General features: G+C 36.6%; 1 long non-coding RNA gene across 1 annotated transcript in view; it reads right to left on the bottom strand.

Annotated features, from left to right (window-relative positions):
- Nucleotides 1-14,890: 14,890 nt before the first annotated feature.
- LOC115068815 overlaps nucleotides 14,891-24,136 on the bottom strand; it is a 30,125-nt gene continuing 20,879 nt past the window's right edge. The window contains exon 7 of the long non-coding RNA XR_003848155.1: nucleotides 14,891-14,950. This is a non-coding gene — a long non-coding RNA (uncharacterized LOC115068815). The remainder of the gene's footprint in view (nucleotides 14,951-24,136) is intronic.

Here is a 24,136-nt window from a genome sequence, read left to right as displayed (position 1 = left end):
CCAGGGATCCACCTGTCTCTGCCTCACCAACACTGGGATTACAAGCATATGCCCCCATACCTAGATTTTTATGTAGGGTGTAAGGATCAAGCTTGGTCCTCATGTATGCATGGAAAGCACTTTACCAACTCAGTTGTTTCCCTAGTTTCTCAATAAATATTTTTAATAAACTAATATCTCATGTGGATATCAGTTTAGAATGAATGTATGATTTTGCCTGTCCAACCACCAATGTGCTCTGAGGCAGTGGTTTATGGCAAACTCTGGAGTCTGGATTTGAGAATTCCTCCTCCACGCTTGCCTTCATTCTCTGCTCTAACTCATCTCTGAAATCACCCGATCTTGCTTTCTACCTCTTGGCTTTGAGAATTGGTCCACCCTCCTTGTTTTGTTCCATTTGGTTTTGGCAACTGTTCCCAGACTGTTTACCTTGTGTACTGACCCTGGAAACCCCTAAGCTTTGCCTCTACTAATTGCCTCCACCTTCTTTGGCTTCAAATTCCAAACTGCTGCCCAGACCAGACCTGTGAGACACCACCTGCCCCATCTCACAGAAAGGAGACCATTTTTTATTTCTTTGGACACCATCCATCTTATCAGGTTCATTCAGAACTCAGATTTATTTGTAATGGGCACTTAAAACTCAGTCTGCAATAGTGCTAAAAAGTGTCTAGCTGTGAAAATGAAAAGAATTTCTTTCCAATTAAAAGCATCTCCACTGAAAGTGAAGCAGTAGAGGAAAAGACGCACTTACTAATGTGATAGGTGGGAAAACAATTAAATGTTTAAAAGAACTTTGGGGCCTTAAATAAAAAGAAAATCTCATTGAAAACCTCATTCAACATAAATTTCCCATAAAGGATATTTCTGATACATGACATTTTAGATTCCATTTTGGTATTTTCATGAATGATAAGCTAAATAAATCAATATCTTAGGAATTTTATGTTTACTGGAAATCTATATTCAGTGATTACCAACCTGTTTGTTCTATCCAATTCTTGAAAACATTTCTTCTTTCTTTTCCATGAGATGGCCCCTACTGGCACCATCTGGGTGTGTGTGCACATGGCTGCATGCACATGGATAATTAATCAAAAGCTTTCAGTATGTTAATAGTAAGCCAAAGACTTGTATATTGTTTCCCTATCATAACTTGGGAAGTGATTGATTCCAAACGTGGGCTCATGGCTAACTCTTATGGGAAAGATTTCTACCCACTACTAGTAATGTGAGCTATTAGTCTGTATTTTAAAACAAGAACTATGGTACAGAGTTCACCTAGGTCTTGGGAGGCTTAAATGGATGAAAGTCTGTTGTGAGGATTGAGTGAGGTAAAGTACAAAAAGTACAGGCTACATGTGAAGTGTGAAAGTGATCAGGCATCAGTATTAACTGCTTTCAAACCAGGTGTTCCCAACATATTTCTGTGCAATTGATTCAATAATATCTATGTAATTATAAAAAAGCATATGTACCAAATGAATCAAAACAAAATGACTAAAAATAAAATGTGTTGAAAAAATGAATACGTTTAGTATGTATGTGGATTTTTTTTATTTTCATAATATTTTAGTTGTTTATGTAGATTAAAGTAACCCAACTTGTATTCTAGGTTTTTGTCAATAATATACAAGAATCTTCCAAGATTTTTGAAAATGTTATTTCTTTATAATATTCACCATGATTGATATGTAATATATCATTAATTGAATACAGCACAATTATAGCAACTAATGCCCTTATTTAAATGTTTATGAATTTTATCTAGCTCATTGTCAAAAAAATTCATTTTAATAATGTTTCTTCATTAAAATTTCTGTCTTCAGTTATTTATTAAAGAGATAACTTTGAGGAGGGGAAAGATAGCTCAGTAGTTAAGAACACTTGTGGCTCATCCAGAGACCAGAGTTCAGTTTCCATCACCCACATCAGCAGCTCACAACTGCCCCAATGCCAGCTCCAGAAGGTCCGATGCCTTTGTCTGGCCTCCACAGGTGCCTACACACACATGTGGATGCACACACACCAAAACACACAGACACATAGAAAGAAGAAAGATAACTTTTGATGTACACATTTTATTTGGTACAGTAAACCAAAATGTAAGATTCTATGCATATATAACGTAGATTTGGGATATAGCAGTATATGTCCGTGTGACTAACATTGTGTTCATTTTTCTTATATTAATTCAATGGCCCAAATTCTTTATTGTGTTCCTCACAATTCTATAACTTCTACAAACACAGTGTATTTACCTAAGTCTTTCTTCAAGTTACTCACATGAACGATGAAGAAGAAGTATCTAGGATAGACAATAGTCCAGCATATTGACCCACCAATCAAACTCTGGAGCCATTGTTCAATCAGCTTCAAATTCACTAGCTACACAGTTATGAAATAAATCATAAACAAGATGTTAAAATTCATTCCATAATATATTATCACAAGGTAGATTCATCTTATATAAGATTAAACAAAAACTATAGAGGAAATTTTAGAATCAGACCATCTCAATATACTATTTAGTCAATGATAAGAATAAACAATTGATCTGTATCATTTCTATTCTCTAAATAGTTATTTGTATAATATTTGGAGACCACTGATAAGGGATTCTGCCATATAGTCTACACATTTCTAAATAGAAAATAATAACAATAATCACTTTGACTAAAATATTAGAGCTGTTATATTAAAAATAAAAGCATATAAAATATTAAGTAAGTTGTTTTTAAATCTAAAACATGGGCAACTGACACATGAATGGGTGAGAGGATGGATTGATGGATGGGTGGGTGAATGGATGGATTGGTTGGACAGGTAACTGAAGCACCAAATATTTACAGTATGATCAAGAGTTCATTTTCCTGTGTTCACGAAGCTTTATTTGTAGCTTGACAAGCAAGTCTTATTTGAGCATGTATTTGCTAAAAGCATCAGCTTACATCTGTCAGTTTTGAAAAGTATGTTATGGAAGCATTATTTAGTTTCATTGTTTAATAACTTCAGTGTTTCAATAAGTAAAATTTATGCTCAGTAAATATAATTCTTCACATAACAAAAAACTCAGGTAAAATAGATTTTTTAACAATTTTTAATTGGACAGAAGACTTAGAAAAGTACTTTTTTTTTTTTTTTTGTCTTTTTGAAGCAGGGTCTCCCTGTGGCCCCGGCTGTCCTGGAACTCACTATGTAGACCAGGCTGGCCTTGAACTCACAGAGATCCGCCTGCTTCTGCCTCCCAAGTACTGGAACTACAGGCATGTGCCACCATGCCCGGCAAGATTTTTATATAATATAATTTGATAGTATTTAGGCACCCTCCCCCTTTCACATCTCCCCTTATTGCCTCCTGCCCAATTTAATGTGCTTTATTATATATAATATATCATATATTAATATGTTTACATATAATAAATTGTATATATTATAAAACATATTGTATATAATAGTATATATATTAAGACCTATAGAATCTAATTTGTGTTCTCAAATGTCTATCTTTGTGGGTCTATCCACTGGAGCCTGGTTAACCTACCCAGAGTTCCATCCTTGAAAGAGACAATCTCTCCCTGTCCAATTACCAAAAGTTCCTTAGGTTGGGCTGGAGTTTCTTACCCATTTTCCCAGGTCTATGCTGGGATTTTGTCTGGTTTGAGCTTTCAGGGGACTTGTGCATTCTGTCACCATTGCTGTGAGTTCATATGACAAAAATGTCTGGAAACATTTTTCTTTGTGGTCATCAACCATCTCAGGTTCTTAGAATCATTCTTCCCCCTCTTTTTCAATGATCACTGAGCCCTGAGAGGCAGAAGTTTGGTACAGATGTCCTATTCAGGGATAAGTGTCTTATTGCAGCCTTTTGTTCTCTGCACATAGGCAAAATAGATTTTAAATATTAGATTATCACTAAAACATTTATTCCCCTTCAGTACACAACCAAAAATATTTTTTTAATTACTTACACTGGAGAAATGGCTCAGTGGTTGAGAGAGCTTACTGCTCTTCCAGAGATCCCCAGTTTGGTTCCCAGCACCCATGTCAGGCAGCTAATAACCCCTTGTAACTCCAGCTCCAAGGAATCTGATGCTTTCTTCTGGCCTCACAGGGACCCACACACATGGCTGGCATATACTCACACAGATATACACACATACATATAAACAAAAATAACTTCATTTATAAAAAAAAAAAAGAATTACCTTATTTTCTTTCTGATGAAGTAAAAGCTTGACGAAGCTCTTATAGGGCTCTTCCTTGTATCTCTAACGTTTGAACAACAATATTTTTCTAATAACAATTTCTAATTTCAAATTGTCTTCATTTTAATTTTTCTTTAATTTATTATCTATACTTGTAGTCTTGAAATAAATTGTTTGCTGACAAAGTATGTCATGAAAAGTACATTAAAGAGGAAAAAAGTAACAGCTTGGGTAATCAATATTAACACTATTGTATTAGTTATTTTTCTGATGCTGTGATAAAATACTATGATCAAGGAAACTTAAAGACAAGAGTTCACTTGACTTATAGTTCTACAGAGAGAGTCCATAATAGCGGGGGAGACATGGCAGGAAATGGCAGAGTAGAAACCTGAGCACTCACATCTTCAAGCACATTCAGGAAACAGAGTGTGCATGCTAAAAGTCGGACCAGGCTATAAACCTCAAAGCCCACCCCCAGTGGCATGCTTCCTCCAGCAAGACTGTGTCTCCTCAAGATTCCATAATCCCTCCCCAAACAGCACTACAGCTGACCAAGAGTTCTAGCACTTTAGCCAATGGGGGACATTTCTCATTCACCACTACAACTATTATCTCATTTTCATGTCAGTTATTAAAATGAGAAAGTAGCAGAAAACCATTAGAGGCACTTTTTTCAGGCTCTGTTTTGAGGGCAGCAGAAACTCAAAATTGGAAAAACAAAAACAAATTCCTTAAGTAGTTGTCCTTTTCCTCAACTATTGTGATGTTTTTGCGATCTGTGCAGAATAAAGCAGCAGTGCTGCACTGTAAAGAAGCTGTGTAAAAGGAAAAAGGAAAGTTGAGAAATTAACATTTACCAATTATATCATGTTTTGGCATTTACATGGTTATCATTACTTTTGTTCCTTTTTTTAAATTCATTTTTGTCTGATACATACAAACAAAATTGTATATATTAGTGAGTTATCATGTGATATCTTATTATATGAAAATCTTAAGTAAATGTTAAAATCAGATTATAGACTATCTCCTAGAGAGTTACTATTCCTTTTTTTCTGTTCACAGCAATGTTTTCTTAAGTAATTTTCACTGAATTTTTATTTATAGTAAAAACATTCCAAAATTTGGCTTTTTTAAATACACATTTCATTAATATCATCCATGATCACCCTCCTATACATAGCAGTTGAGAGAACAGTGATGGTTATCAGAGACTATGGTGAGTAACTGGAAGGAAGTATGGGGGAGGTTGATCAATGGGTATGAAACTGCAGAGAGATGGAAGCATGAAGTTCTTTGCCACTGCCCATTGCTTTTAAATGCTATCAAGTGGGCAGAACTAGAGAGTCAGATAGTCATCTGAGCTACTTTTCCCAGATTTTGTAGGTTTCCAGGGGCACCATATAATGCTAGCTTCAACTTTCAAGTTATTTCTCATTTTCCATATGTCCTTTCAGTTCTCTAGTGCTAACAGTTCTCCAGTCCTTGATGAAGCAAACAAAATAAGTCAAAAAGATACTATGAGATATCTCAAGAGATTTAAAAATATTTATGGATGCCATCAACACACTCATTATTACTGTGATTGAAATACAATATCAATCTGCCAATCTTTTTTTTTTGTGTGTGTGAGTTTTCAAATGCCTCTCTCTGAACCCTTAGTAACATGTTCAATACATGTAGGTTGAGTTTCCCTTGAGAACCCCATGATTAACTTTTAGAGTCACAATCTAATAAACATTAGCACAGGATCTGAGCATCATCAAGATTGGTCAACAGCCTTTCTTTATGGAAACAAACAAACAAAAACAGATCTTCATTTGTCAGTGAGAGGAAATATCAATTCTAAACTTCCATGTAATTATCAGGAAACAAAAGCTGAGGATGTAGCTCAGTGGTAAAGCAGTTGCCTAGAACACACGAAATCCTAGGTACAGAAATCATACCTTCCCCACCATGATAGATTGGATCCTTTTAAACTATGAGCCAAGGGGCTAGAGTGGTGGCTCAGAAGCTAAGATCCCTTGCTGCTCTTACAGAGAACTGGGTTCGGTTCCCAGCACCCACATGGCAGCTAATAACTGTCCATAACTCTAGTTCCAGGGAATCTGCTGCCCTTTCTTCTGGCTTTAACAGGCATTGCACATATGTGGTGCACTTACATACATGCAGACAAATCACTCATACACGTAAAATAAATATTTGTAAATAAAGTAAACTAAAAGTCAAAATAAATCTTCCCTTGCTTCCAGTACTTTATCACAGTGATAGAAATGTATCTTAGATCGATTGATAGATAATCACAAATAAAGGAGAAACTAAATTTAGATGCATATCTATTAAATATGGCAAGAACATGGCAAAATTACACCTGGTGTTGTCATTTAACATTGGTCTTGAATCTTTGGCTGGTTGCAAAGAGATGTACTTCAATGTTAAGATATATTACCATTAGTAACAGTAAGCTAAAATTGTTTTTAATTTATAATTAGTATTATACACAAAACAATCAATATAAAAATTCTCAAGATGACAAATGTAAGACTTTTCATTTAGTTGTCCCTTTTTTTTTTTTTTTTTCATTTGTTTTTTGGGACAGGGTCTCACTGTAACCCCAGCTGTCCTGGAACTCGCTATGTAGACCAGACTGGCCTCAATCTCAGAGATCCACCTGCCTCTGCCTCCTGAGTGCTGTGATGAAAGGGGTACACCACCATTCCTGGCTCTCAGTTCATTTATTTATTCATTCATTCATTCATTCATTTACTAGTATTTTATTTATTGGTAGCCTTAAAACTCACTATGTAGGCAAAGGCCTTGAACTGAGTGCTGGGATTACAGGCATGACCATGCCTGGCTTATGTTTCTTACATGAATGTGTGTACAGAAAGGGATTGATTTTTAGGTTTACAGATGAATTATTATGCTTGTACAATCTTTTACTTATTATAAACTCTATAAGACATAAAATTAAATGAGTTTTTAACGTTTAAAAAAGATCTCCACTTCGTTGTTAAAATACAGTTTCATACAGAAAAATTCATTTTAAGGCAATTGACATGGAGACCTTTTCACATGCATTTCTAATCTCTGTATATATGACTATTATTTACTAGTATTTTATTTATTGTTTTTATCTTATGTGTGTTCGTGTATTGCCTGCATGTAGGTCAGTGCACCCATACCGTGCAATGCCCGCGGAGGACAGGAGCGGCTGTAGGATCCCCTGAAACTGGAGTTACAGACAGTTGTTGGCTGCCGTATGGGTGCTGGGATTCAAACCCGGGTCTTCTGCAAGAACAACCAGCGTTCTTAACCACTGAGCCACCTCTCCAGCCCTCTTTTTTCTTTTTTTTAAGAGAGTATTTCATGTAGCCTATGCTGGGCTGGAACTATGTCATGAAAAATGATGAGCTTGATCTTCTAATCCTCCTGCATTTACCACCTGGGTGCTGGGATTATAGGCATGTGCCACCCACCACATCTGGATTTTTATATGATACTGAGGATCAAACCCAGAGCTTTGTGTGTGTTAGGCAAGCAATCTCCAACTGAGCTACATCACTAGCCTAGTCCATTATTTTGGAAACTTTTATATCTATGAACATTCTGGAAAAATAATATATTGAAGACCTGCATGTTTTCATAAAAATTTAAATTTTTTACTTATATAAAACATTAAAATTATATATTAATGGGGATGTTCTGATGGATGTATACAATGCATAAAGTGTGCAATGTTTGAATCAGTCTTAGCATTTTTTTTTTTTTGGAAACTGTTCATCTGTTGTTAAGATTTGAGGGTTTTCTTTGTTCTTGCATTCTCTCTTTCCTTCCTCTCTCTCTTTCAATATATGAGGGAATACTTCAGCCATTATAATTTTTCATTCCTAAAATTTTATCACACACTCAAAAGTATTTTAAAAGTTGCTGTCTTCGCAAAGTAAGCAGGATACAGTTAGAAAGCATAATAAGAAAATATATCCTTTGTAGTTTGAAAAAATGCAATGCCTTAGTCCATGATGGCTGCTATAACAAAATTCCATAAACAGGAACATGAGGACAACAGTTCTGAAGTCTGAGAACTCCAAGATAAGATGGGGACACTGTGGGTGTCTGGTGGAGGCTTGCTTCCCGGTGCAGAGATGAGAACTTTGTGATGTATCCTCACACCGTGAAAGGGCAAAGCAGCTCTCTGGGCTGGTTTTATGAAGGTACTAATTCCTTTAATGAGGGACCCACCTTTGTGACCTAATCACCTCCCCAACGACCCTGCCTCCAAATACTATGACCTTGAGGGTGAAAATGTCAGCATAGGAATTTTGAAAGACAGACCCATTTAGACCATAGCAATTAATCACCTTATTGGAAACATATGTTGAACCTAAACAAAGAAAACTATGAAAAATACACTGAAATACATAAAAAGAAAAGGTATGTTACTGGTGAGATGATGTCAAATAATATTAACATTTTTCCCAAATTAATGTTTGCATACAATACAAATTGAATTCAAATTATCCTACTCACAGTAATCTCAAAATACATAAAATATCTTGGAATAAATCTAACTGAGGAAGTGAAGGGCTTGTATAATAAAAGCCTCAAGACATTGAAGAAAGAAATTGATGGAGATACCCAAAGATGGAAAGACCTCTCATGCAGCTGGATGAATAAGATTATATGGTGAAAATAGTCATCCTATCAAAAGAAATCTACAAATTCAATGTGATATTCATAATCTCAACACAATAATTCTTCACAGAAATTAAAAAATAGTTTCAAATGTCATTTGGAAACAGAAAAACACACTATCCAAAATAATTTTAAGTAATGAACTACTGGCAGCATTACCACCCCTGACTTCAAATTATACTACAGAGCTCTAGCACTAAAAGGAACATGGTGCTGGCTGAGAAACAGATACACTGATCAGTGGGAAAGAACTGAATTCTTTGAACAGATCTATAATTACTATTTTGAAATTATTGTCTGTGCATCTGTTAAGTTGCCATTCTCAGGAAATATGACAGGAGTGCTAATTTCTGGAGCCTGCATGTGATCTTGGTTATTCATGGTTTTTGTGTTTTTTCAGTGAGATTTGGGCATTTGAACTTGTGTTGGTGGTGGTGTTTCTTGGTATGAGTAGGTGATCTTGTTAAATGATTCTTTCCATCTTTGTTTGCCATTTCCCAACTTGTTTTGTTATAGCCCAGATAAATAGTGTTTGCTGTTAATTTTGGGGGCCACTTTAAGTTGCTGTTCAAATGGGGTCTAAGAAGTGGTCTCAGTTCAGCTAGGGATAGGTGCAAGTTTTGAGCTGAAATTCCAGGATTGACTCTATAGGGTTCTGGATCAGCAAGGAGGGCTGGATGGTGGTTAGGTGAGCAGGTTAGCTAATAGGTCAGACTGGGAGAGCTCACAGGTCTGGAGCACACAAGGACCCAAACAATCCAAGCAGACCTAAGAGCTGAGGTGATGGAACACAGGGAAATGTGGGACAGGGAACTCACCATGGAAGCTCTGGGGACACACAAGGATTCTTGCGATAGGTACAGAACTGAAAGCTAAAATGGCTGAGCACAGGGAAGTATCAGATGTCAACACTGTAAAAGTCATTCAAAGTTTCACCATTCAAGTACAGGTGCTGCGAATACTTGGATAGATGACAAATACTGAAATTAGCACAGAATTTGAGACAATCCAGTCACTGCAGCTTGTTTGCTCTCTGGAAGATGATGCAACATCCCAGAGTTGCAAGTTCTTAATAAATAAAATCGACATGAAAGCACATGTCCAGTGGTGGTATGTGAGGAGTCAAAGTAAAACCCACTCAAAGAACACACAAGTGTGTCTAGAAAACAAAGAAAAATTTAACCTGTTAGATATTGTTGTTTAGCTCTTTGGAGATTATAATCAATTTGGATATATACCAAACTTCAGCTTTCTATAAACTTTCAAAAAGGTTAAAATTTAAAAATCACAAGAGAAATCATAAAGTATGCTAATTACCAAATCTGTATAAGAATGACTTTTTATTTTATACTATAAGTCATAAAGTTGTACATAGAAAAACTGGAAGAAAGCATACCTACGTATTAACAACAACTGTACTTGAGTAACAAAACTACAGATAAATTTGTCTTTCATTTAACTTATCTGCATTTTTCTGAAAATGTCACAAGAAGAATATCTTAACTTTATGATGAAAAATATTTTTGAAAAATAAATCAAGATAAAATAACTGTACTGAGAGAAAATATGGACTTTAAATGAAGAAAGTTATTTGAGAGCAAGGAGTACCTAACTCTTCTAGAATGAGCAAAGAGTCAAAAAAAAAAACCTCACCAAGGAAAGTTTATGTAAATCAGTTCTTTATAGAATGAGGGCAACAAAGAAAGGAGAGCCATGACCCTGGGAAAGAGCCAGGAGGGACTGAAAGGTATCCAGATTTATTTTCATGTCAAAGGTATCCAGATTTTTTTCCTTCCCTTGCAGGTAGTAAGGAGTGATACAGTTATCATTGTGTAAATACTTCCATGAATCAGTGGATGAATTGATATTGATTGATTGATTGATTGATTGATTGATTGATCAATCGATTGGCTGAAACTAAGAATTTTTACAGGTGATCAATATGTCCAGAATGCTGAGAGCTGTCAGAAGCATGGGCTGGTATAGAAGATAACAAAGTATAATCAGATGATTTTTGTACGGGTAATGAATGGCAAGACTGCTTTGTCAAAGACTAAATTAAGCTAGGAGCTCAAGCCTGTGGATCTGTCACCCACTTAGAGGTAAATCATAGTAACAGTCCCCTGTCTCTTTTGTTTTGCTTGTTTCCTGCAGTGCTAGAACTCGAACCCAGGGCCTCATGAATGCAAACCAAGCATGTTACCACTCAGCTCTATCCCATACCCTCTTGTCTTTTAGAGTTCCTCTTCTTCACTATTGTTTTAAGGGAGTCTGAGACAGAACCCAGCATGTTATTTACTATATCCTGTTTGAATGCCAAGGCAAGGCTTAGCATAAGAAGAGGGAGAAAAAAAAAGAAAAAGTTCAAAGACAGATTCAAGAGAGGAAAAGAAAGAAGAAAATTGACAGGAAAGAGAATAGGCAGTTGAGACAAGAAACCAATGGGGAAGGTATGAAGCGACAGCTGAAATACTCTTCTAGCTAATGAGAAAGAATGACAAGTTTTCGGGTTACTGAAATAGTGGCTATCTGTGTGAAGTAAATCATCAGAAATTTTACTTGTGGTTTTTCCAGTGACCTACACTTAATTACTACTGCACTTCCTGCTGCTGTTTATCCTCGTCTCGAATTCTTTTGCACTGAGGTGAGTACTCCATCTGCAGATGGCCTCTGCAAATACAGTCCATGTGCCATTGCTGCTAGTAGACTCACAATGCGTGTCTTTAGTAGTCTCAGAACCTCCAACTCCCAGCTTGCCCAAGTTCCCCAGAAATCTCAGTCCTGCTACAGAAGGAACCCACTTCCTATTCCAGCTAAAACTTTTACTATACTGTCCAAGTTCTTCTTTAAATACCACAAATTAATAAAGAGATTGAACACCAGGGTCAGAACCAAGGGACTAACATGGCTATTATTCGCTGAAAGCAATATGATTTGATGGTTACATTTCTCCTTGCTTTATAGATCTCATTCACAGGGCTGGATATAAATATAGCATTGTCTACTAGGAATAGTTTTTTCTGTAAAGATGATATTTTTATCTATCTGAATATGAATAACCAAAAAGGAATATAGATAGATGATTGATAGATAGATAGATAGATAGATAGATAGATGATAGATAGATAGATGATAGATAGATAGATAGATAGATGATATAGATAGATAGATGATAGATAGGTAATTGATAGATAGATAGACAGATGATAGATAATAGAGATAGATGATAGATAGATAGATGATAGATATAGATGATAGATAGATGATTGATAGATAGATAGATGATAGATGACAGAGAGATGATAGATAGATGATAGATAGATAGATAGATATGATATAGATGATAGATGGATGGATAGATGGATGGATGGAGATAGATAGATAGATAGATAGATAGATAGATAGATAGATAGATGAGAGAGAAGGATGTCGTATCTTCAGATTAGAAAAAAAACCAACAATGTTTTCATGAGCTACACTGACCACATCATTTGCTTCTCAATAGAAGCAAAAGTACAGAGCTTAATGAGTAAAAAATTAAAACTTATGTTGCCCCCTCAGGGAGGTATAATTTTTTAAAATTACATATACAGCATATTTGAGGAATGTTATTACAACTTGGTAAATATTTTTAAAGACTTGTTTTGACAGAAGCTGTGTTTCTTCTAAGAAAATAGGTTTATGAGGATAATGTAGCAGCCCATCATATGCAAATCGGTAGCATTTATGAGCTGGAAAAGGAGAGCCTGGCATGCAGCTGCGGAGGACATACTGTGCAAATACACAGTTGTTCCTATTAAAATTGCATGTGAATGTCATCTTAGATAATCCTTTCCTGGTACAGCCTTCATATAGTTCAATGTCTCTTGTACATATATACTATCATATAAGAAAGGATTGTGTACAAGATACTAAATTCTCAAGAAATAGAAATCAAAGGATAATTATGTGTGATTGCAAAAAGATTTACCACATAATTTTTAATAAGTAGTAATCTTCATGCACCTAAGCTAGTGTTTGGTATAGAGAACTGTGAGCCTATGTGAAATATATTGACATTTCATCTGTTAGGCAAAGTATGGCAGCATCAGCAGTACCTGGAAACCGATTAGAATGTAAATCATCAAGCTCCCCCTACACAAAATGAACTGGAGATTATGGAGAGAGACTGCAGAAACTGGTTCTTTGACAAGCCCGCCAGCTAATGCCATGAGCACTGAAGTCTGAGGACCACTGAAATTAAGTAATCAAGTGATTTCTTATGAACGCACAGATCCATCTACTGCATAAGGCAATTACTTTAAACCTGTGTTGTTAGAATGCTAACATTTTGTTCCAGTGTTCTCTGATGGGTTGCCTGTAGGTAGCAAAGGAGTATAGGCTGAAATTCTGTTTTACAAAATATAATAAGAGATATCTTGCAGGTAGAAATATGTCATACAGAACTTCAAATACAAGTCCTGAATAGACTAATATTCAGGACAAGGAGAAAAAAATGAAAAGCACAGTTAGGAAAGAAAGAGGCAGGAAGGAAGGAGAAAGAATATTATTCAATCAGCTGTACAATTATAAAATCATCAAAGTGAATGAATGACCTCTATAAATATGCACAATACAAACAGTATAGGTGACCTTAGTAAGTTTAGATTAAAAGTAAGCCATAAATGGGGGCTGGAGAGATGGCTCAGCAGTTAAGAACACTGGTTGTTCTTGCAGAAGACCTAGGTTCGAATCCCAGCACCCACAGATAAAGTGATGTAAGAAGCAAAGCAGTGTCAGCTTTGAACAGAGAAGTTTCTTTATGCACTAGTCAATGGTGAGTGTAGAGATTCCTAAGTGATCAAAGTACAGCTAACAACTGTCCATAACTCCAGTTCCAAGGGATCCGACAGTTTCTTCTGACCTCCACGGGCATTGCACGACATGGGTGCACTTACCTACATGCAGACAATACATGCATACACATAAAGTAAAAATAATAAAAATTTAAACCATAAATGTGTACAAAAAGTCTGAATCTTTTAAAATTATTTAATTATTTTTAAATTTTTATTGAGAATTTCATACATACATATAAGGTGTTTTGATCAAATCCACACCCACTCCCCACTCTCCAGCACCTCCCATATCTCCCCATCACTTTTTCTGACTTCATGTTCTTTCTCTCTTTCTTTCTTTCTTTCTTTCTTTTTTTTTTTCTTTTGTCTTTTTGAGACATGGTCTCCCTGTAGCCCCAGCTGTCCTGGAACTCACTATGTAGACCAGGCTGGCCTTGAACTCACAGAGATCCGCCTGTCTCTGCCTCCCGAGTGCTGGGATTAAAGGCATGTGCCACCACACCTGGCTTTAATGGGACTTTTTTCTTTATGGGGCTTTTTGCTACTGTAACATTCTCCCCTCTGAAGAGGTAACCCTAAAGTCTTTTAGGGATAAGAGCTTCAAATACTTTTGACATTTTTGGCCTTTAGAACATAGTATGTTGCTAAGAGGCCAAGGACATTTTGACTTTTAGCAAAGAGAGTGGCTGCATTTCTTTGGAGCCTTTTCTTTTTTAACCCTAATTGCTTAGCCAGTTCTTACCTCCTATTCTTATCACACTGTCCTCTGAAGAGGTTACCCAAGTTATCGATAGGGAATCGAGACACAGACCACTCTGGCTTCTTCCATGCCGAACAGGGACACCGGGTGAGACAAGACCCTTCAATGGGTCTATCTAAAAGACTCCCAAATTGCAGAGAAAAGAAAGTCCTTGACTGGTGAATAGGAGATGTGGAAGAGAAGTAAAGGCAAGAATAGTTAGCATTACAAGTTCTAGACAGGGAACCAGAAAAATGTCAGAGTAGGGAAAATTTCAAATGTTCATATCAGAGTCCATTGGGATTTCTTGATGAAAACTTCCAAAAGCATCTCTCTATGGGTTCCTCCTCATTTTTCTTTTCTCTGCCAAGGCTGGACTCGAGAGCGATGGACTCAGGATTTGTTTTCAAGCACTTTGATAGCTGTTGGAGTGGCTACAATCAGTGTCAGTTCCCTCTCAAAGGCTTCTAGATAGGGAGAGAAAACAAATTTAGCCATCATTTTAGAACAATAGAGGGTTCTCTCCCTTAGCTACAAGTGGGTACTACAGTATTGCAGACCAAGACTTGAAGTCTTACATCTTAGCAGCACTTTCTGCTTAGAAACAAAATCATCAATGAGAAATAATTGTTTAAGTAACATTTTATAGGGCCTTAAGCATAATGTCTGGGAAGTGTAATCCCTTGAACTCAAAGAAGTATACTGCTCACTTTCATCTTTGGTTATACTTTCCTTTTGGGTGTTTAAGACCATACAGTTGGCCCAAATAAACCAATTTATTTTTACTTTTCAGGTTATTGTAGGATCTGTTCCTCAGGGGTCACATGGGCTTGGGAGGAGCCCCTGGCTCCTTTCTTTTACCAGTTCCATCTATGTGAAGATAAGAAAAAGTCCTGCATGACTGTGGCTGGCTTCACTTGGAAGCATGAAAAAAATGTTTCCTCTGAGTTGACCCTTTCTTTCGTAGACTGGATACTGGTTCAAGTCCATTTGGTTGGCCTCCACGAACAGGAGGACAGGTGACTCACCACAGTTACAGGGCATTTTGAGAGATGCTTCATAGTTCCCTGGAACTTAGTTGACCTTGGAGGGCAAGGAACAAAACCTGTCCTTTAAGTTCCTCTGACCAGATTGGTATAGGCCTCAAAGTATGGCTGTTAAATGTCCAAGAAGGTTATTTCCACCAGTCTGGTACTTTTAATTACAATGTGCTATGTAGGTAAAGCTTGGGCAAAAACCAAATGTTCTCAGATAAACCTTGACTAGACATGAATTTAGTCTGAATCTTTTTTAAAAGTTAAAAACCACCAAAATGAACTAGAGATCTATACATTTTAGAAATACAATTAGATCAGATAAAGTGACATAAGAAGCAAAGGAACGTCAGCTTTGGACAGAGAAGTTTCTTTTTGCACTGGTCAATGGTGAGTGTAGAGATTCTAAGTGATCAAAGTACAGAGGGTAAGTGACTACTGAATGCCCAGCCATAAACAGGACATCTGTTAATACCACCTTTAAGCTTCATGGACTATCATAGAGGAACAGAGAAACTGTAAGGAGGAAGTCAGGGAGTTATGCAGAACGCTGACTTCTAAGCATGACCCACAGGTGTGATTACCTGCGTGAGATCTGAACAAGATTGAACCCTTCAACACTCCGTCATGGAAAGGGAAGGAGCTAATGGGCCTCACTCCTACCTGAAGTTTATACATAGATAATAATAGTTGATGGAAGAAGAGAAATTGTCTTCAATGGTGTAGCCCCTGGTAAGGTGCCATGCTCCTGTAATCAAACTCCAACCCACAGCCCTGCAAACAACCCTAATGAAAGTCATTGGGTTACAACAAAATAGACATGATGGTAGAAGGGGAACCAGTTAGCAATAGGAATGGGATTCTTCATGGAAGTGGAAGACAACAGAGGGTAACAAGGTGGGGGTAAATATGATCAAAATGCGTATATGAAAATGTCATATTGAGACCCATTATTATCTATAATTAATACATGCTAATGAAAATATTTTTTAAAAGAATGGAAGCAATAGAGCAATGAACAGAAGGATTGGGGCGATGCTTGTGTTAAACAAGGAAAGATTTCTCGGATACAGCTAGCTAGCTAGCTAATAGCTAAACAGAAGTTATTCAGAAGACCTGGTCTTTAGTGTTTAATAGCAGATCTATGACTGACTATCTCATTGCATTAATGATCGATCGATGGATGGATGGATGGATGGATGGATGGATGGATGGATGGATGAATTTAGAAGCCATGGATGGACTATTATGACCAAGTATAAGTATCTAATTTTATGTACTTGATATCCATCAATAACTTTCAAGGCTTCTAACAATAAACTCATAGAATATATGCTTGAAAGCTATCATCACAATCAATTTAAAAATGAATGTGTCATTATAACTAAGATATTAATACAATAAAAACTCTCCCTACACAGAAATGAATTAAGTAGAATTTATCTATGAGTCGTTTATATTTAACAAAGATTAAAAAGCTAACAAATGTCAGTCTTACTTGATCATGTCTTCATTTTGGCACTGGCTTGGTTTCTTTATTATTTCCTTATTCTAACCCTTTAGGACTTTCTTCTGTGAGAAGTAGTGATAAAGGGGTCACCACCTTGAGTAGCTCCAAGTATAGTTTGTTGAGTCTAAACTGTCATCAAACCTGACCTGGTCTGTATCATATTGCTGGAGGATTTTCTTCTACTACATAATAATTAATAATAATTATTCAAATAGACTAATTAATCCCTGCTAAGGAATTACCTACCAGTTAAACCTCTTTGGATGAAAGTTTAACCAAGTTGAAATGTAGAGCTTCTTGAAACCCCTTAGCATAACGTGAACATTTGGAATTTAGAACTCTGTGATATAGTATGACATGGAGGAAGATCAGAGACTTCTTACAGCACACCACCTAACAGCACTTTACCTTACTTACATAAATGGTTGTCCAGATGGTTGAATCTTATTTGTAAAGAAACTCTTTTTTTAAGATTTATTTTATTATGAACTATGTATATGTGGATATGTGTACACGAGTGTGGGTTTGCACAGAGACCAGAAGAAGGCATTGGATTCTCTAGAGCTGGAGTTACAAGTGGTTGTGAGCCACCAGTCATGGGTTTGGGGAAGCAAATCTAGTCCTGTGCAAGAGCAGCAAGCGTTCTCAAGCACAGAACCATTTCTCCAGTTCGTGTAAAGAAAATTTTTAAGTAGGAATATATGTCCTGGTCATTGATTGCAACTCAAGTGACTGATTCTAGGAAGCAGACCTCCATACCACTGAACACTCAAATCCTGGTCAATAATCCATAGCAGTGGGACCAAGAACATCACCCCATGCTCCCCCCCACTCCACCAAGCCTTAATTCAAGGCTTTTTAAAGATTCTATTCCTCAGGCCTTATCTAAATACCTACAAATTTAAATAAAACAGTATTTTCATGCATAGTCCAATTGCCCTTTATCTTCTTTTCATGCAGTGCGATGAAATGAAACGGAGTACTGTAAAATTAAAGGAACAAGTATGTAGATACAAATACACTGCCTAACAATATGTAAAAATATTTCATTATATTCACCTTCAAAGGAATACCGTCTATTAAATAACACAATTTTATACTCGTGGCTATCCTGACTCAAGTTTCTTTAGACCTTTAAAACTGTAAGTATTTCTTTCTCTCTTAGGCATGAGGAAGAATTTCTTCAGGGTGATAATGATTTTTTTCATCATCAATGCAAGCAAAAACAATAAATGGATTTACCTCAAGGCTTTGCAAAGTATAGGTTGGAGAGATGGCTCAGCTGTTAATAGCACCAGCTGCTCTTGCAGAACACCCAGGTTTAATTCCCAGCAATTACATGGTGGCTAAAAACCATCCATAACTCCAGTTCCAGGGTAATTCAATGCCTTCTTCTGACTCTGGGGGGATTGCATGACATGGGTGCACTTACATGCAGGCAATACACTCATACACATAAAATAAAAAATAATAAATTAATATATATTTATACTAAGATCATAAAATCAAATTCTTGAGAAAGTATTGTATAACTTAAGAATATATATTAATTAATATATGTATGAATTACTAAGTAAATGGAACCAGAGCTTGAAGTGGGATGACTGTGCCTTGTTTCTATTAGAGGGAAAAAGAAAGTATGATCATTTATTCGCAGGCATAGATTCAAGCCAGATACCTATAAAAAGTTAATGGGAGATTTTGGAACCTCATAAAAAGCTATAGAAGAGCATCTTGTCCTGCATCAAGTCTCTGTACACATCTGCTATATGTGGTGTACATTATGTGCCTGAGAGGTTGGAAATTATACACATAAAAAGGATACCACCATGTTAAATTACAGATATTCACTGGCCTGAACATGCATAATATTTTATATGCCTTAATCTCAGCATTTTTGGTTAGAATACCATCGAATATAACTGAAGACCTTATTGTTGGTGTATTCTTGTTAGACCTAATTTATGGGAGATGCAGGTGAAATTTTTCCAGATGTTTAAGAAAATTTAGGCTTTTTCTAACACAGTGCTCAAAATTTTATCAGTCACTATTTCATCCTAGCAGCAAAATACTTCTTGTTATCAAATATTTGTGTTACTTCTTGGTGGTTGCATAGCAACTTAGCTCAAAGTAAAACTTAATAGCTTTCAACAATACCATGCTACTGGTTCTATGCCAGCCTTTGTTTACCCAGGTCTCTTATCTCAAATTTTCTTATGAAATTGCAATCAGTACATCACTGAAAACTATATCTCAAAGCTAGCCTGGGCAAAACCTGCTTCCAAGACCACTCCCGGATGGCAGCAGGTCTTGTGTCTTCCCTGGCCAGGGGAGAAGCATTGGTTCATTATCGGGTTGGCCTATCCAATCATTTGTGAACATTTGTGAACACTGGGCTGTTCACAAAGCCACAATGCTGCTGCCTTCAAGGCAAGTGTCAGAGAAGAAAACAGAGTTACCAAGATTAAAAAATCACAGTCTATTTGTAGCGATTTTGGAGGTGAGAACTCATCCCTTTTGCTTTATTCTTGTCATTAGAAGTGAGTCATGAGATCCAACCCTACACAAAATCAGTAAGGGTGTATTACATAAGGGAATGAGGCTTAAAGAGGTGGACTCCTAAGGAGCTATGTTCCAGGCTACCGAATACACTGATCTTTCTGCTCTAGAGAGCCTCATTTCTCAGGTCTAACAACATAGAATTGCACAAAATTTTTATGTGGACAGAACAGAATTTCAGTTTTATCTATATCTAGATTAATAATTAAATGGACATTTTGTCTACAGACTGTAACAAGTATTTGAGAGAGATCTAACTATGTCTAGGAGGTAAGAAAATAGTGCTCTGAACAAATAATTTTTAAACTATTATCTGAAAGATAATGTAATTGGCCATTTGTGAGAGGAGGTCTGGATGAAGAAGAAAAAGAAAACAGAACAATAAAAAGAACCATATTCAAACCTCCACCTGTTTCTTGATTTCTGTCCAGTTTGCTTTCCATTGACATGATAAATGTAATAACCAAAAGCTACTTAGGGGACGAAAGAATTTACCTCATCTAGGTTACAGTTCATCCTCCAGGGAAACCAGGGCAGGAGCTCAGGGTAGGAACCTGGAAGTAGGACCTGAAGCAGAGACCATAAATGAGCCCTACTTAATGGCTTGCTTCCAGGCTCACCATCAGCTACCTTTCTTATACAACTCAGGCCCACCTGCCTCGGGATGGTACCACTCAGAGTGGGCTGAGCTCTCCTATAGCAATTAGCAGTCAAGAAAATCCTCCCCCCCTTCACTTCCCCACAGGCCAATCCAATAGAGGAAATTCCTCAACTGAGGTGTCCTCTTCTGAAATGTGTCAGGTTGACAATCAAGATTAGCCGTCACAGCGACTAAGGTTTCTTCCTTTTATTCATCTTTTGTGCTATGAGGTATTAATTTGTTATATTAATCTTAGAACAAATTTATTCATTTTGACATATTTAAAGAACCTAAGAATCCCAGTGGTTTGAATAATGATAAGTATATGAAGAGGAGGAGGAGGAGGAGGAGGGGGAGATGGGAGGGGGGAGGAGGAAGAGAAGGAGGAGGAAGAAGAAGAATGATGACTGGGAAGGAAAAAAGGAAGAGAGAAAGAGGAGGGGGAAGAGCAATAAAACTGAAAACAGAAAACAAGGTATGGAAAGACTGTTTCAACATGCTTCTCTTTGCTTGTGAAAGAAAAGATACAGGAAAATGAGGAAGTCTTACTAGGGAGACACACTAGAGGCTTTCATGGCAAAAAGTTCCTGTGGGGTTGAAATTTGAATTTCAACTCACAGTCACGTAAAATCAAACTGCCATATAAGGGAGTTGTTGATTATCATAGGAGCCCCTGGGGAGAGCTAACACCAAAGCAAATGGATATTAAGAATGGCCAGCATATAGCAGAGGAAAGGGACCTAGTAGGCAAGGGCAAAGGAGAATTACTTAGGACTAGGAAAGGGCCATTTTTCACCTCCTTGAGGATGGAGAGAATGACTGAGGGTCTTAAGTGTATTCTTGTTATGTTTTAGATGTAGGTGCCTGAAAATATTCCTGCATTCACAGCCTATGTATTCAAATAAAGAATGTACACAGTGCAGAATCTTTTCATACCTGACATAGAGGCCATCTTGGAGGATGAAGCACATGGACAGGCTTGTTTAATGAATGTGTTTTGCTTTTAAGGATCACCATTGTGTTTGTGCATGGAAAAGACCAAAAGGCAAAAATGGTTGTGGTCATATTGTGGAGTAGTTAGGATTGGCTACCTAGTTGACTTCTTGGCTAACACACTGTCTTCCTTTTGTTCATTTTTTTGTGTTACATGGTGTTAACTGGTTATACTTATCTTAGAACACTTTTATTCATTTTGACATACTTAACCTAAAACTTTTGTTAGTCACTGTCTATAGGATCTTATATTGTTTCTGTCTCTCAAAATCAAATTTGTTTTTTTAAAGAAAAATAAGTTTATTCTTTTTATTTTTACAAATGCACACTGCTGTCATGCTGCCCCACCTGATTCCCTGTGTATTCAGTCATCACAATTTTGTTATATGATTTAAAACATAGTCTCTGGATATTCCTAATACATTTATGTTGCCCTTCCTGCTTGTAATAGTATTTCTTCAGATCACCTTACAAGTTGAATATTTATTCATCCAATAAGCATTTATTGAGTTCTTGCCTATTATGTGCTGGGCATGTCAGATTCTGAAGCTTCAAAGATAAATTGGGGCACTAGCCATGTCTTCAGGCTCAGATCATCTTTCATAGTGGAGATTAAAAAAGAAAAACAAAAAATTTATTGTGTAAAAGTCATTCTTCATCTACCAGCCTCAGTGAAGTTTTACCACAGATCAAAGTGGTTGATATTTCCAAAAGCCCAGGACATACGCACTGAGCACATTCACTCGCTTCACTATATAGAAGGTCATGGATAATGATTTAGAATATTTTCATTGCTAGTTTTTTTTTTATCTAAGATAACTTTTTCTTGTTGGCATATTTTGAAAATGATTCCCAAAACCCTTACCATCTCCTCAGTGTGAGTCTGTGGACCAGTTGACTAATACCACTCTTGTTATCTGTTGTTTGGAAATGGCAGCAGAAACAGTCTCAATTTTAAATTCCTAATTTTGGTAGCACTGTCAACTTCACAGGATTTGGAGTCACCTAGGAGACACACTGCCAGGCATGTCTATGAGAGTGTTTTCATAGGTTTACCTAGGGGGAAAAGTCCTACTTACCTTGAATATGGGCAACACCATCCCATGGTGTTCCAGACTAAATAAGCATGGAAAAAGTGAGGAAGGTGATTGAACCCCAGAATTCATTTCTCTGTGCTCCCTGACTGTGGCTCCTGTGTTATGACTTCTCCACCATGATGGACATTACCCTCAACACATGATCCCAAATACAGTTTTCTTTAAATTGCTTTTGTTGGGTGTTTTGTCACAACAATGAGAAAAGTAACTAATACAGCAGTGCCATCAAAATGTGTCAGAAAACCTCTCAAAGTCATCTGACTTCCCCAGTAGCTTCTCCAGCCCCAGCCTGCTCACTCTATAAAAGACAGGCAGTGCTGTACACACTATGCACTACTTGCTGAGTTTCCTTCAATCACTGTGCAGTGAAACCTTATCAGCTAAGACCTGAAGCTTTCCCCACCCACTCCTAAGCCTGCAATGACTACATCAAAGAGGAACTGTACTCTTAATACTTGCAGGTTTTCACATCACTGATGCTCTTATTTTGGCCCTCATTTAGTCTTATAGACTTGGAAATAAGGACCAATGTGGGAGCTGTAGCCCTGAGTTTGATTGGGTAAACTTCTAAAACTTCCATCTCCCATGCAGCTGCTATTAGAACACTGGATGGAGCCAAACACTATCTATTTGTTTGAGGGATGTTAATGCTTTATTTAGAATTAATGACATTCAAAAATACTTTTTTTAATAGGAGCAATTAATAAGTCAATGTGTATCATGAATTTTAAAAAGGAAGATACGAATGCATCACTATTCAAACCATGTAACCAAAGATCTCTTGGAGGACTGGCAGTATAGAGAGGATTCTTCTTTTGGAAACGTCAACTATACATACTCCATAAGTACATGATAAGTTTGATGGTATTTTATGGACAACAGAGAGACAGTGTGATCTAGAAGATTACCCAAATGTTTGGGTCAGCAGTTGTAAATGTGTAAATGCTATGATAATTATTTATTTCCTTTGACATGAAAATAGAAGCTTCCTAAACTTGAGAACCATGTTCATAATTATACTGAAGAGAAATTTTTGTGGTCACCTGAAGGCAATATTCTGTTTCATAGTTAACTATCTTAGAAATCTTGGCCTGTGATCACTATAACATTGTTACAAAACCTTTATGAGCATAAACACATTTCTGATATCTTAAATCATTTCAACAGATCATATACTCAGTTCCCCATATTCTCACTCACATATTTAAAAAAAATAACAGAAACTACAAGCTTTTATGTATAATATTTAAGTCCTTGATAGCGTTCTTTGCTCTGAAATGTTTTGATAAAGCTGCTTCACATTATTCTGCTACGATGATCAAGTAAAGAAACTTGCCATCTAATTTAGAATATGAACAAAGCCATGCATAGATAGATCTCTAATTTTAGTCAGGGCTGGGGATCATGATAATAAAGGAAGAAATTTCAAACTCATAAAATGCCGAAGGCCAGAGGGAACACAGATCCCTTTAGTGTCTTATCCTTCAGTACACTGTATGCTATTAAAAATCTTCCAGTGTTTATTTTATTGAGTATACTGCTTTCTGGAAAGCAACTGACTCAGAAAGTGGTTCAAAGGTTAGTTACAAGATAAACTAATAGCTATGCTAAGCTATTACTTTGTAGAGCCAATAAAAAAAAAGAAATAAACTATATTATTTCCACAATCTGTATGGTCAGCCCAACAATGCCAAATCAATAATAAAACATTTTTTATTTAAACTTCCCCCTCCGTCCCTCTCTCTGCTTGTGAAATTTTATCCCAACAGGGAAATCTCTTTGGGATATACCATAAATATAAAAAACTGAGAGTAGACAAT

This window comes from Nannospalax galili, unplaced genomic scaffold (assembly GCF_000622305.1).
Source record: "Nannospalax galili isolate Female #2095 unplaced genomic scaffold, S.galili_v1.0 scaffold629, whole genome shotgun sequence".
NCBI lineage: Eukaryota > Metazoa > Chordata > Mammalia > Rodentia > Spalacidae > Nannospalax > Nannospalax galili.
Note: the sequence above shows the minus strand (reverse complement) of the source record. Positions and strands in the feature narration are given on the sequence as shown.